Here is a 13,754-nt window from a genome sequence, read left to right on the forward strand (position 1 = left end):
CAAAAGAATATCTACCCTTTGACCCAGCCATAGCACTGCTGGGTCTGTACCCCAAAGAGATAATGGACACAAAGACTTGTACAAAAATATTCATAGCTGCGCTCTTTGTGGTGGCCCAAAACTGGAAAACGAGGGGATGCCCACCAATTGGGGAATGGCTGAACAAACTGTGGTATATGTTGGTGATGGAATACTATTGTGCTCAAAGGAATAATAAAGTGGAGAAGTTCCATGGAGACTGGAACAACCTCCAGGAAGTGATGCAGAGCGAGAGGAGCAGAACCAGGAGAACATTGTACACAGAGACTAATACACTGTGGTATAATCGAACGTAATGGACTTCTCCATTAGGGGCGGTGTAATGTCCCTGAACAACTTTCAGGGATCCAGGAGAAAAAAAACACCACTCATAAGCAAAGGATAAACTGTGGGAGTGGAAACACCGAGAAAAAGCAACTGCCTGAATATAGAGGTTGAGGGGACATGACAGAGGATAGACTTTAAATGAACACTCTAATGCAAATACTATCAACAAAGCAATGGGTTCAAATCAAGAAAACATCTAATGCCCAGTGGACTTACGCGTCGGCTATGGGGGGTGGGGGGGAGGAAAAGAAAATGATCTATGTCTTTAACGAATAATGCTTGGAAATGATCAAATAAAATATATTTAAAAAAAAAAAAGAAAAAGAAAACAGAAAGAAAATGGACATCACCAGATAGTCTGAAGAATTCGGAGAAAGCAAAATCACAGAAGTCAAGGGAGAAGAGAATATGGTGTTCAACAGTGTCAAAAGCTATTGAGAAAATCAAGCAGGAGGATTGAGAAGAAGCCACTGGATTTAGCGATTAGTTGATAAGTAGTAACCATATCAGTTCCTGTAGAGGAAAAAGGATCAAAAGTGAGACAGAAAGGTACTAAAAAGAATAAGAGGAAGGGAATTCTGTTCAATTCCACCTCCTGATATTACTTTGTATTTACTATTCATGTCATTCCCATGTGTATATGTACTATACATGTAGGGACATTTAGGGTATGCAGGAAGGATTAGCACCTCTGGTTTTGCTAAGCCCTTTTCAGAGCTTCTCATCCACCTTTGGTATCCACCTGTTACCCATTCTTGTCTCTGGTTCCAAGAAGCTGTAAGTAGCATGTGCAGTGTCGTACCCTCATAAAACAATCTAAGCAGATGGGATAAACCAGGTTGAGGGTAACTGATTGCCCTCAAACTCATCAGTGCATTAGGGGGTGTCTACCCCAAGCATGTGGAGACTTACCTCAGCTGACTGCGCAGATGAGAACAATTTGTTCAAATGGCCTTTAAGGCAGCAGAAGCAGGCTCTGTCAAGCATTTAACATGGTCAGACATCAAAGATGTCAAAATCATCCACTACATCCTAGGCCATAACCAATCATGCTGCCTTTTTATATTGCCACTGGACTTGGATGCCTGGAAGAGAGAGCAAAGCCAGTGACCTGGTGCAATTCTGCCTCACTTAAATCTAATTCATAGGCAAGTCAAGATATCACCTCAGGACATCATTGATCCTCTTCTAAAGGAAGGATGAACATGCCATTTAGCTCCCCTGTACAAGGCAAATTCCTTATTTTAGTCTTTCTCTCCAGAGTATCCATGAAGTATTTTGCACATTTAGATACTTAATAAATTTTTTGCTGAAATGAACTTTAGATAACTCTCTCCTAGAGCTTAGGAGTAAAAGGAAAGAGAAATGTAAGACATAGCTTAAAGGGATTGCAAGATCAAGTGAAGATTCTTTGAGGATAGGGGAGACTCAGAATGTTTATAGATAGGGCCAAAGGAAACAGGATGCAACCCTTCTGTTCCAGATCCCATTGACCTGTCCTAAAATCCACTGACATGGGACTCTAACCTTATTAGTGAAGATGAATTTCTTGACTTATGTGAGGGGTGCATAGAGTCGGTGAGAATTGAGAATTCCAGTCTTTTCCAATTCCCTTTGGGGACCCATCAAGCTTCATTTGGCTTCTTGCTTCCAGATTAGAGAAGGAAAATGGAAGAATCCAGCCCCATTTCATGTTGCTGAAGGAAAAGACTTTGGAAAGACATGAGAGTAGTGGACAATGTCCATAATGTTCCCTAAATTTACTATACTAGAAACTTTAGGAAATTTCCTGTTAGGTGAGACCTCAGACTCTTTGTTGAGTAGAGTTATCTCCACCCCAGTTGGAGAGCTTCTTCACTTTCTATTGTCTGTTTTCTATTTTCTGTATTCTATTGCTTACTTTCTTTGATTTTTTTTTTGGTTTATCAAATTGGACAAATTTATTTCTTTGCTATTTTCTATAAGTATTCATTGTGGTATTAATATTTGGTGGGAAAGGGGTCAAAACTTGGATAAAGAGCATGGAGTTTAGACTAATAAGATTTAAGAGAGCTGATAAATATAATTCTAGCTGGGCGCCCCGTCTTTCTGAAGAAAGAAGAACGTTAGCCCCAACTTTCTAGCTTCCCTCCTTGAAGGAATGAAAGTCATCCCTAGAGAAAGTTGGGAGGGAGAAAAGCCTCAAGATGTCTTTTTGGCCTCTCTTAGAGCTCTTGCAGCATGTGGGCCTTTCTACACGTGTAAGAGCCACTCTTTTCCTACAGTAGGAAAGGAGAATTTGGAGATGAGAGAATGATTACTGACAAGCTCTTGTAAGAGCAACTACAGGGCATGATCCTAGGTGTACTAAGTAGAAGGATTAGCCTTAACAAAAGGAGTTAACCTCTTCCTCAGAGACCTCAGAGCATAGGAGAGAGAATGAATAAATACTCTCAATGCAGTTGTTTTGAACAGAGGAAAGAAAGTGTTCAGAGCCTTTTTTGAGGCCATAATGTCTTAATTTTTTCAGTGGTGGAAAAAGTGAGGTCATCAGCTGAGAAAGAGCAAGGTGGGTAAGACATTAGCAGAGGGAGATGGGTAAAGTGTAAGAGAAAGATAAACAAAGAAGAGTAAAAGGATTGCAGCATAATAGTGAGAGACTAGTTAAGAGTGGATAATGTCAACCTGTAGCAAATCCGTTATGCATTCTTGAATGACTTCCTCTACAATATTCAAAAAATGAGAGTAGAAGTGAAGAAAATCAAATGGTAAAGGTGAGCCAGGGTGGATTGGCAAGGTGTGAAAAGTGGAAGGACAAAGAGGCAAGGAATTCAAGGGTAGAGGATAGTTTAATTGTACCATTCAACTTCAGTGTCAAGTCTATGAAGAAAGGAAAGGGAGGCCAGAAATGTAATAGATTAAAAGAAAAGGGAAAGGACACTAGATGGGTACTGTCTAGATGTGTGACCCTGGACAAGTCACTTGACCCCAATTGCCTAGCTCTTCTGCCTTGGAACCAATACTTAGTATTGATTCTAAGACAGAAAGTAAGGATTTGAGAGAGACAGAGACAGAAAGACAGAGACAGAGAGAGAGAGATAGAGAAGGGAAGAGTAGAGGTGCCAAAGGTCATAGTGAGAACAAAGAATAAGTTTGGGAGGAGTGACATTGAAGGAGGGATAGAAAGACAGATTATGATTAGAAAGTGGAATTTCAAAGTAAGATCATAAGATATGGATGGCATAGTTGTAAGTATTGATAAGGAGTGAAAATAAAGTTGTGGAAAAACTGGGAGACCAGGGTATTAAAAGGGACCATATATATTTTTATGTATGTATATATAATATGTATACACACACATATATACACACGTGAGGAAAGGGGAAGAGTAGAGAAGATTAAGATAGTTCCTTGAAAAAGGAAGGATAATGACTTAGAGGCCAGTATATTCTAGCACTAAGGGTCTGGACAGAGGCATATAAATAGAGTGAACCACAAAGGAAGAGAGCTTGCTATGTGATAGTGGCAGAGAAAAGATATAAACGGAAGAGAGGAACAGACTCACTCCTCTTCCTGGGGATAAGTTAGGTTTCCATGAGTTCCAGAAGAGGGAAAGAGTGTAAAACAGAAAGATGTAGGAGGAAGGGGAATCTGCTAATAGTTCACTGATGTTCTAGAAGGTAGGCCAGATGGTGATTTGTACCTTGGAAGGATAGGACTGAGGCAGAAAGAGATGAATATGGAGGAAGAGTTTGGGGGGTGGGGAGGAGAGGGGAAGGTTTTCATCTCAGCACATGGCAACTCTGAGTCATAGAGATAAGGGGATCAAGGAGTCAGGGTTTGAACTAGTGGGTTGGAGTTTCTACCCTCTAGGGTCCTATAAGTGACCATCTGTGACCACAGAGATAGTAAGTGTCTGAAGCTGTATTTTAATTCAAGTCTCCCTGAATCCAATCTTCACCACCAAACCGCCTAGAAAGTAGAATAGCCCAGTTCTCCAACAACAGTCTAGGAAGTATATCAGGTCAAGAAGTGATGGAGAAATCCAAGGAGAAACTATGGGTAATTTTTCCAGTAAGGAAAACAGAAGACAACCACAGACTTGTGGGCACAGGAGAATGGATCCAGCCAGGAAGGTCCTTCTCAAGGATTGAACTGAGGGCCTGAGCTCCTGTACCAGAGCAAGGGGAGATCACAGATCTAGCAAGGACTATGTCTGCCACTGTGCAAGCAGGAGGAACAGAAGCCACCTGGTAGCTATGTCACCATGATCCCAGGGCTGAGTGTCAGAGACAGTATGGACTGAGGAAGAGACCAATGAGGTTTACCTGCTATTGTGCCTTAGGGGAAGCAGAGGCCAGCCATCCAGCTCAGAACTAGCCTGAGGCTGTATGTCAGACAAGAAAAGAAACAGAAGCAAGTAGTAGCTATGTGGCACCGACTCCAGAGGGCACAAACCTGAGCATGTAGCTGAGTGACCAGGGCAAAGAGCCTAGGGTTCTGTCATTCCAAGCTAAATGAGATGCTCATCAATCATGGAATGGCTGAACAAATTATGGCAAATGAATGTAATAGTACATTATTGCACCAAAAGAAATATTGGAAGGAACAGTTTCAGGTAAGTTGGAAAGACTTGTATGAACTGATACAATGTGAAGACCATTCTATAGAATAATGACATTATAAGATGAATGGACCAGTCATAGTTCCAGAAGACCAATGATGAAGCATGATACTCACCTCCTGATAGAGAGGGTATAGGCTAAAGATGCTATTAAATGCAGCAGCTGACCATCAGTTGATCTTGCTCAGTTCCAGAGCCACAAATTGCCTGAGGGCAGATCATGCCATTTTCCTCAACCTCCTACTCCCTTCCCAAATTCTGTAGACTTGGTGTAAAATAACTTACTAACCCTTTCTTGAGGCTGTGCCTCCCAAATGTATTTAAACCCTGTTCTTCCTATCCCCTATGTGTGCCCAGTATTCTGATGCTGTAAGAAACCCCAGATGATCATTTTCTTGTCTCAATTAAAGACCCTTTGCTATTACTATTTTGGTCGTTTTGTTTCACTCGGGTTGGCAACGAGAAATACTTTTTGGATGTGAACAATGAAAATATTTTTGTTTGGCTATGCATATTTTTATAAGGGCATTTTTTTTCAACTGGGGCAGCTGGATGGTATGGTGGATAGACCTAGAATCAGGAAGACCAGAGTTCAAATTAGACCTCAGACACTTATTAGTTGTGAGAGCTTAGTCTAAAGCAAGTCTTAAACCTGTTTGCCTCAGTTGCCCATCTGTAAAATGGACTAGAGCAAGAATGGCAAACTACTCCAGTGTCTTTGCCAAGAAAACCCCAAATGAAGCCACAAAGAGTCAGACAAGACTGAGACAAGATGAAAAAGGAGAAAAGGAATGCATGTTAATTTTTTAAAAAACGAAAAGAATATTTCTTCTTCCCAGTTTTTTATCTGTAAAATTTCCCTCAGAACTGTTATAAAGATTAAATGAGCTAGCATATTTAAAGCACTTGGTAAGTATAAAACATTGTATGAATATAAGTTATTTTTCCCTCTGAAGCTCCTTCAAGAATAATTTAAACACTGACTAGAGGAATTCCATGTGAACTGGAATGACTTCCAGGAATTGATGCAGAGTGAGAGGAGCAGAACCAGGAGAACATCATACACAGAGACTGATAAACTGTATCACAATCGAATGTAATGGACTTCTCCATTAGTGGCAATGCAGTGATCCTGAACAACCCAGAGTGATCTATGAGAAAGAACACTATCCACATCCAGAGGAAAAACTGTGGGAGTGAAAACACAGAAGAAAAACAACTGCTTGATCACATGGGTCGAGGGGGATATGATTGGGGATGTAGACTCTAAATGAACATCCTAGTGCAAACACCAAAAGCATGGAAATAGGTTTTGATCAAGGACACATGTAATACCCAATGAAATTGCATGTCGGCTACAGGAAGGGGGGGAGTGAGGGAGGGAAAGAATATGATTCTTGTAACCAAGGAATAATGTTCTAAATTGACTAAATAAATAACTTATAATGAAAAAATATATAAAATTCAAAAAATAAAGCAAGATTACACCACTAAAAAAAATAATTTAAACATTGATACTACTTTAAAACAGTGTAAATCTGCTCTACTGCTGTTCTCCACGTTTTCCTACTTTCTCTATTCCTTTCCTTTTTGTTATCCAAAATTTAGTTTACCAATTACTTAATGATAGTCTACCAAAAGCAGGGCGTTGTGATTGGAATATTAGAAAAGTATGAGACACAAGTCTGATGATTTTCCTTGCCAACTTTGTTATGGTTGAGGCAGTCACACATCTTGATATTTTGACCACATCCTGCAAATTTTAGCAGTTTCAGAAAAAAACACCCTACATATAAATAGGTTAAGGACTGTCAACCTGAACTAAAGAGAATGCCTGTGAATATGATCCTGAATAGGATTCATATTCTAATGGCTTTGTGTTATTAGAATTGCCTTAATTTCTAGATCTTGATGAGGAACAACAGGATTAACTTGTTAAAACAATGACACATACCCTGGAAATAACCCTGCAGATGTTCCTGAATTTGAACAGTTCAGATAAGCCCTGAGTGGTCCCTGAGTCTCTGTAGACAACTCCAAGGTTCTCTTCTTCCACCTTATCAAAGTTATACCCAGATCTACATTCCAAGCTGCTGACAAACATCTCTTATTGCTAGGCAGAAGTTTCTCCCTTGTTGCCCAATCCCAGGGACCCTTTCCTTCTCTCTTTCTTAAAATACTGCAAAATAACAGTCTTTCTCATCTAGCTTGATTCTTTTCCCACTCATGTGTCTTGTTTTCTGTTTCTTCAAGGCAGAGGAATTTTTCCTTCCTCTGACCTCTTACAACAGGAAAAGACTGAATTTGGACTTGAGAAACCTGGATTCAAGTCCCAGTTCTGCTACTTATATGAAGATAGGTAGGTAATAAGAATTTACTAACTACTTAAAAGGAAGTGTTCTGGACTAAGCACTGGATACTAATACAAGCAAAAAGAAAGCCAATCCTTGCACTCTAGGAGCTTATACTCTAATGGTGGAAGAATACACACAAAAGAGAACTGACAAGAAAGGGAGGGGAAGGGGCAGCTGGGTAGCTCAGTGGATTGAGAGCCAGACCTAGAGATGAGAGGTCCTAGGTTCAAATCTGGCCTCAGACAATTCCTAGCTGTGTTACCCTGGGCAAGTCACTTAATCCCCATTGTCTAGCCTTTACCACTCTTCTGCCTTGGAACCAATACACAATATTGATTCCAAGATGGAAGGTAAGGGTAAAAGAAAAAAGAAAAAGAAAAGAAAGGGAGGGGAATGAAGGTACCTGGGAAGGAGGGGGGGGGGGCGAAGAGAGCATTGGAATCTGGAAAGTCAGAAGCTTAGCAGAGAGAGGAATGAAGTTTGGCAGGCCTGGACCCCTCTCCAAAATAGAGGCCCTGGGAGGAACTCATCAATGGGAGAAGAGGATTGGCTTGGTTGATGGATTGTTCTAGATAAGGACACTGGAATGACTGGTAATTGGTCCAAGCTTTATCAGGGGAGTTATTTACAATGAGCCTCTAGTATACCATTTGGAGGGTCTGGATCAAATAATTCCAGATGAAGGAATCTGGAATTTGTTTGCAGGAAATGGAGAGCCCCTGCAAAATTTTGAGCAGGGGAGTAACATTATAAAAAGGATGGTTTTAATTTTTCTTTATTTTAAAATAATATTCATTGTTGATATCTTTTGTTTTTAAATCATTTGAGAATATAACCCTCTTTCTTCTGCTACACAATATACTTTTTAATGGGGATTTTTAAAAGGTAAAAAAAAATTAGCAGAATAAACAGAAATATCAACTGATTCTGACATTTTATGCAACACTCTACACCCCATAGTCTCCCACCTCTGCAATGGGAGAGAACCTTTTCTCCATGCTTTTTTTTTTTTGTAACCCTTACCTTCCATCTTAAAATCAATACGGTGTATTGGTTCTAAAGTAGAAGAGTGGTAAAGGCTAGGCAATGGGGGTTAAGTGACTTGTCCGGGGTCACACAGCTAGGAAGTATCTGAGGCCATATTTGAACCCAGGAGTTCCCATCTCTGGGCCTGGCTCTCCATCCATTGAGCCACCCAGCTGCCCCCATCCATGCTTAGTCATTTTAGTTACATAGCATTTAATTTTACAAAATGTTTTGAGAAATAAACTGCTCTGCCCAGATATTTAGTAAGGCTCAAGAAGCAGAATCATTAAGACTCTTGAGTATGTGAAAAATAAACACTTATATGAGATTGTTGCCTTTTCTTCTGAGTTCTACTATCAACAATGGAAGGTATTATTAGTTTAACTGCTTGGAATTGGTGTCTTGGACAGAAAATTGAGTAAAATATTATCTTATTAAATGTGTGACCCTGGGTAAGTCACTGAACCTTGTTTTCCTCAGTGTCTTCATCTGGAAAATCATATGGAGAAGGAAATGGCAAATCTCTCCAATATTTTTGCCAAGAAAATGTCAAAAGGGATCAGCAAGAATCAGACTTCTGAAAACAACTGAAAAACAACAAATTAAAAAAACTACCAATATGACTTTTCCTTCATTAATCACTTTTTAAAAAATCTGTTGCTTTTCCAGATTGGCTAACATAACAGCAAAGCAAAGTAATGAATGCTGGAGGGGATGTGGCAAAGTAGGGATATTAATTCATTGCTGGTGGAGTTGTGAACTGATGCAACCATTCTGGAGGGCAATTTGGAACTATGCCCAAAGGGCGACAAAAGAATACCTACCCTTTGATCCAGCCATAGCACTGCTGGGTCTGTACCCCAAAGAGATAATGGACAAAAAGATTTGTACAAAAATATTCATAGCTGCGCTCTTTGTGTTGGCCAAAAACTGGAAAACAAGGGGATGCCCATCAATTGGGGAATGGCTGAGCAAATTGTGGTATATGTTGGTGATGGAATACTATTGTGCTAAAAGGAATAATAAAGTGGAGGAGTTCCATGGAGACTGGAACAACCTCCAAGAAGTGATGCAGAGCGAGAGAAGCAGAACCAGGAGAACATTGTACACAGAGACTAATACACTGTGGTATAATTGAACGTAATGGATGTCTCCATTAATGGCGGTGTAATGTCCCTGAACAATTTGCAGGGATCCAGGAGAAAAAAACACTATTCATAAGCAAAGGATAAACTATGGGAGTGGAAACACCAAGGAAAAGCAACTGCCTGAATACAGCGGTTGAGGGGACATGACAGAGGAGAGACTCTAAATGAACACTCTAATGCAAATACTATCAACATAGCAATGGGTTCAAATCAAGAAAACATCTAATGCCCAGTGGACTTACGCGTCGGCTATGGGGGGTGGGGGTGAGGAAAAGAAAATGATCTATGTCTTTAACGAATAATGCTTGGAAATGATCAAATAAAATATATTTTAAAAAAAAGAAAAAAAATCTGTTGCTTTTCAACCAAGTCAGTAATGATGTTTTAATAGTGTCACTACTTGGTTCAATAATATTCAACAAAGAAACATTCTTTTCAAATGCATACTCCAGGAAAAGACAGCCCAAATCCTGGCCATTTACTTTTGAACTCAATAGCTGCTATACTATTTGTACTACATGTACTTCTCCCACTTTCATAATTGTTTGATTGAAAATCTGTTACCTTAAAAAAGAACTACATATCCCAAGAGCCCACTGACTTCCTGTCATTATGTACTTCCTGTAGACAGAGGATAAAGGGAGTGGGCTTTGGAGACTCCCTCTCTCTGATGTAGAATCAACATTGATGGTGGTGAGTGGGGTTGACTAAAAAATGGCTAACCAGGCATGGGCACATGGTCTTTATTTTGAATCTTCTTTATTCCTTGATTTCTAACGATCATTAATAAATCTCTTAATATATAATATTATTATTAAGATTTAATTTTTACTTTTACATAATATACACAATGTCAAGAGGAAATGAAAAGGTTAAGAGAATGCTAGAGAACAAGACCTTGTTTTAGGTAACTTTTAAAAGTAGAAATGGGTCATAAAAATCCACGAACCTGTAAAGGTCCTGTCTCCTGAGGGCAGTGTAAGCTGTTCCCTGATGGGTCACGGAACCCTACAGATAAAAGACACCAAGTGCCAGAATGACATGATACCTCTCCCTCCATTTCTCCCCTTCCCTTATCTTCCTTCCTCCCCATCCAGAGCGTGCTTTTCAATCTTGGGGAGGATTACAAGGGGCCAATTTTAAAATTGTACAGACCTTAAAGGTTCAAACAGTAATTGAAGAATGCCCTTAACAACATGCCTGACAGGTGGCCATGAAGATTCTCTGTGAAGACCTTTGGTAATAGGAAGTCACTGTTTATACTTTGTTTTCTTTCTTTCTTTCTTTCTTTCTTTCTTTCTTTCTTTCTTTCTTTCTTTCTTTCTTTCTCTCTCTCTCTCTCTCTCTCTCTCTCTCTCTCTCTCTCTCTCTCTCTCTCTCTCTCTCTCCCTTCCTTCCTTCCTTCCTTCCTTCCTTCCTTCCTTCCTTCCTTCCTTCCTTCCTTCCTTCCTTCCTTCCTTCCTTCCTTCCTTCCTTCCTTCCTTCCTTCCTTCCTTCCTTCCTTCCTTCCTTCCTTCCTTCCTTTCTTATCAATACTGAGTGTCTAAATATGGTAAGGACTAGGCAATTGGTAGTAAGTGATTTGCCCAAGATCACAAGGCTAGGAAATGTCTAAGGCCAGATTTGAACCCATGTCCTCCCAATTCCAGGTCTAATGCTCTATCCACTAAGCCGCCTAGTTGCCCCCAGACAGTTCTAATTGTTAGAGTTTCCTTTGGTAGAGCCAGACTTGGCCTCTGCACTTTTTATATATTTCTCCTAGTTTTGCCCTGTGGGGTCAAACAGAATAAGACAAATCAAATACCTGAAGTCAGTTATTAAATATCCTCTTCCCATTTCACCCCTAAATCCTCTCCTCTCCAGCTTAAATAGCTCCAAATTCCTTCAAATGATCAAATAGTACTAATTAAATGGTACTTGACTTAGAAATGATTCAAGGTTATCACCACCAAAAAAAGTCTAAACCTTCAAATGGTACTATTTCCAGTTTTCTCACCATTCTGGCTGTCCTCCTCTGGATATACTCCAGTTAGTTCATGTCTTTCTTCAAATGTGGTTCCTACAGTCGAACCCAAAATTCCAGATATGGTCTGACCAGGGCAGAGGACAACAGAACTCTTGCCTATATCATTCTGAGCAATACATCTCTATTAATGCAACCTAAAATAATATTTGCTTTTTTTTTGGCTATGGTTTCACTGTTGCCACCCATCAAACTTGGCAGTCCACAAAAATCCCCACAACTGTTCCACATGGACTATTTATTATCTGCTTCTGCCTGGTATCTTTTTGAGCCCAAGGCCACAAGATCTTTCCACTGGCCCTTTTTAAAAGTCACCTAAGATAGCACTCAATTCAGCCTGTCATTTTATTGAATCAAGATCTTTCTGAGTCGCAGTCTTGCCACTTAACTCATTGTTTGCCAATTTGAATATTTTAGCATGTGATACTGACTCAACAGTTGCAGAAATGTTTCAGAGAATTGCTACACTTCGAGATTCAAAGGCTAGATAAGATCTTGCCTAATTTTTTTGCTTAACTACCCTTCAATCTCACTTTCCAAATACCTTACATCTTGCACAAAGGACTAAGCAAGTAAGCCACTCCTTTGTAGGTAAATTCTGTGATGCAGAAGATTATACATGATTTGGAATAATTGAAACCTACAGATAATCTTTAGGCATCAGAAAAGTTGCATTTAAGTCAGTCTTGCCAAGAAGTGGCCATATATTCCAGAATCCTATTATGTTTGACCAGAATGCCCCCTATGACTTCCTGTACTCTAAGTCATTGAGCAAACTGCAGAATGAATATACTTTTATGAGTCCTCCCCATCCCACACATTTTTGTTCCTGGTATTCCTTCCAAAACAAAGCACCTCATCTCTCAAGGATGAAGAGAGAAAAACTAGCTCATACTCTGGCCAAAATCTAGTTTGAGCTATTCCCTTACTGTTTCATCTGAGCACTTCTTGGCACATCACCCTTGACTTAGAAATGATTCAAGGTTATTATCACCAAAAAAAGGCTAAAACCTCTTTCAGGTCATACCATATCTGGAGGATCTTCTTGTAGTTGCCCTAACATACACTCCCAGCATTTAGCAGGATACCTATCCCTAATCAACCTTAAAGTTATTGGCCTCCCAAGAAAGGAGTCAGTGTATTTTCTTCTTCTTTTTAATCTTTATCTTGTTTTAGTATCAATCCTAAGACAAAAGAGAAGGGGTAGGCAATTGGGGTTAAGTGACTTGCCCAGGGTTACAAGGCTAGAAAGTGTCTGAGGTCAAATCTGAACCCAGGTCCTCCCTATTCTAGACCTGGGCATTCTATTTGCTACTTACCTGCCCCATCAGAGTAATTTTTAAAGGCCTAGAGTTGACCATTTGAAACTTGCATGTCAACCATGTCAGTGGAATGACTGAGAATTTCAGGTGATTTTTATTTTTCCAGGAGAAATGGAAGGGGTACCAAATGTGGCATATTAGATCAGAAGCATTACTAGAAATCAGGACACTCGAGTCCTAGTCTCAGCTCTGCCATTAACTACTTACATGACCTTGAAATAAGTAAGACATTTTTCCTTTCCATTTTAGTGTACTCATCTCCAAAATATCAAGACTAGATCATCTTTAATGTCATTTTCAGTTCTAAAAATATGATGATATATGCCAATCTAGATTCCCTGAACTTTAAAAAATATTTTTCATCTTTAATCTCATTTTCAGTTCTAAAAATATGATGAAATATATATGCCAATCTAGATTCCCTGAACTTTAAAAAATATTTTGATGTCTATATTTCAATATAATTCACTTCCTTTGTAATCCTGCTTTTTTTATACTCTTAAAAACATTATTCTAAGACATAAGCTTCACTAGACTGCCCAAGGGGTCTATAATACACATACACACACAAAATTAAGAATCTTTGATCTATGCTAAGGTTCGATTCACAAAGGAGTGGGATCTGGCTCACACCTCCCTCAAATGCTATTAGGAGGTAGGAGTTTTAGTTGGAATCTTCAAAACCAAAAGTCCCAAAAGAAAAGTCATCCCACTACACAATCCAAAGTATCACTTCATAATCCCTATTTTTAAATAGATTTTTATTGATTTTATATAAAATTTCCTTCTATATGAATTCCCTCTGATAATCATTCCCCTTCCCTTCCCAGAAAGCCATTACATATTTTAAGAACTTTTTTTATTCTTTTTTTTTAGTTCCAAAGCCTCTTGCTCCCTACCTTCTCCCCATCC

The 13,754-nt window shown here is 39.4% G+C and overlaps 1 long non-coding RNA gene across 1 annotated transcript; it reads right to left on the bottom strand.

Annotated features, from left to right (window-relative positions):
• Positions 1-705: 705 nt before the first annotated feature.
• LOC103103677 (uncharacterized) lies at positions 706-10,932 on the bottom strand. The gene is made up of 3 exons (XR_472734.3): positions 10,447-10,932; positions 1,279-1,451; positions 706-879 (listed from the first exon to the last, which is right to left on the bottom strand). It is a non-coding gene; the product is annotated as an uncharacterized LOC103103677 (long non-coding RNA).
• Between the last annotated feature and the right edge of the window lie 2,822 nt (positions 10,933-13,754).

Source organism: Monodelphis domestica, chromosome 5 (genome assembly GCF_027887165.1).
Source record: "Monodelphis domestica isolate mMonDom1 chromosome 5, mMonDom1.pri, whole genome shotgun sequence".
In the NCBI taxonomy this organism is placed as follows: Eukaryota; Metazoa; Chordata; class Mammalia; order Didelphimorphia; family Didelphidae; genus Monodelphis; species Monodelphis domestica.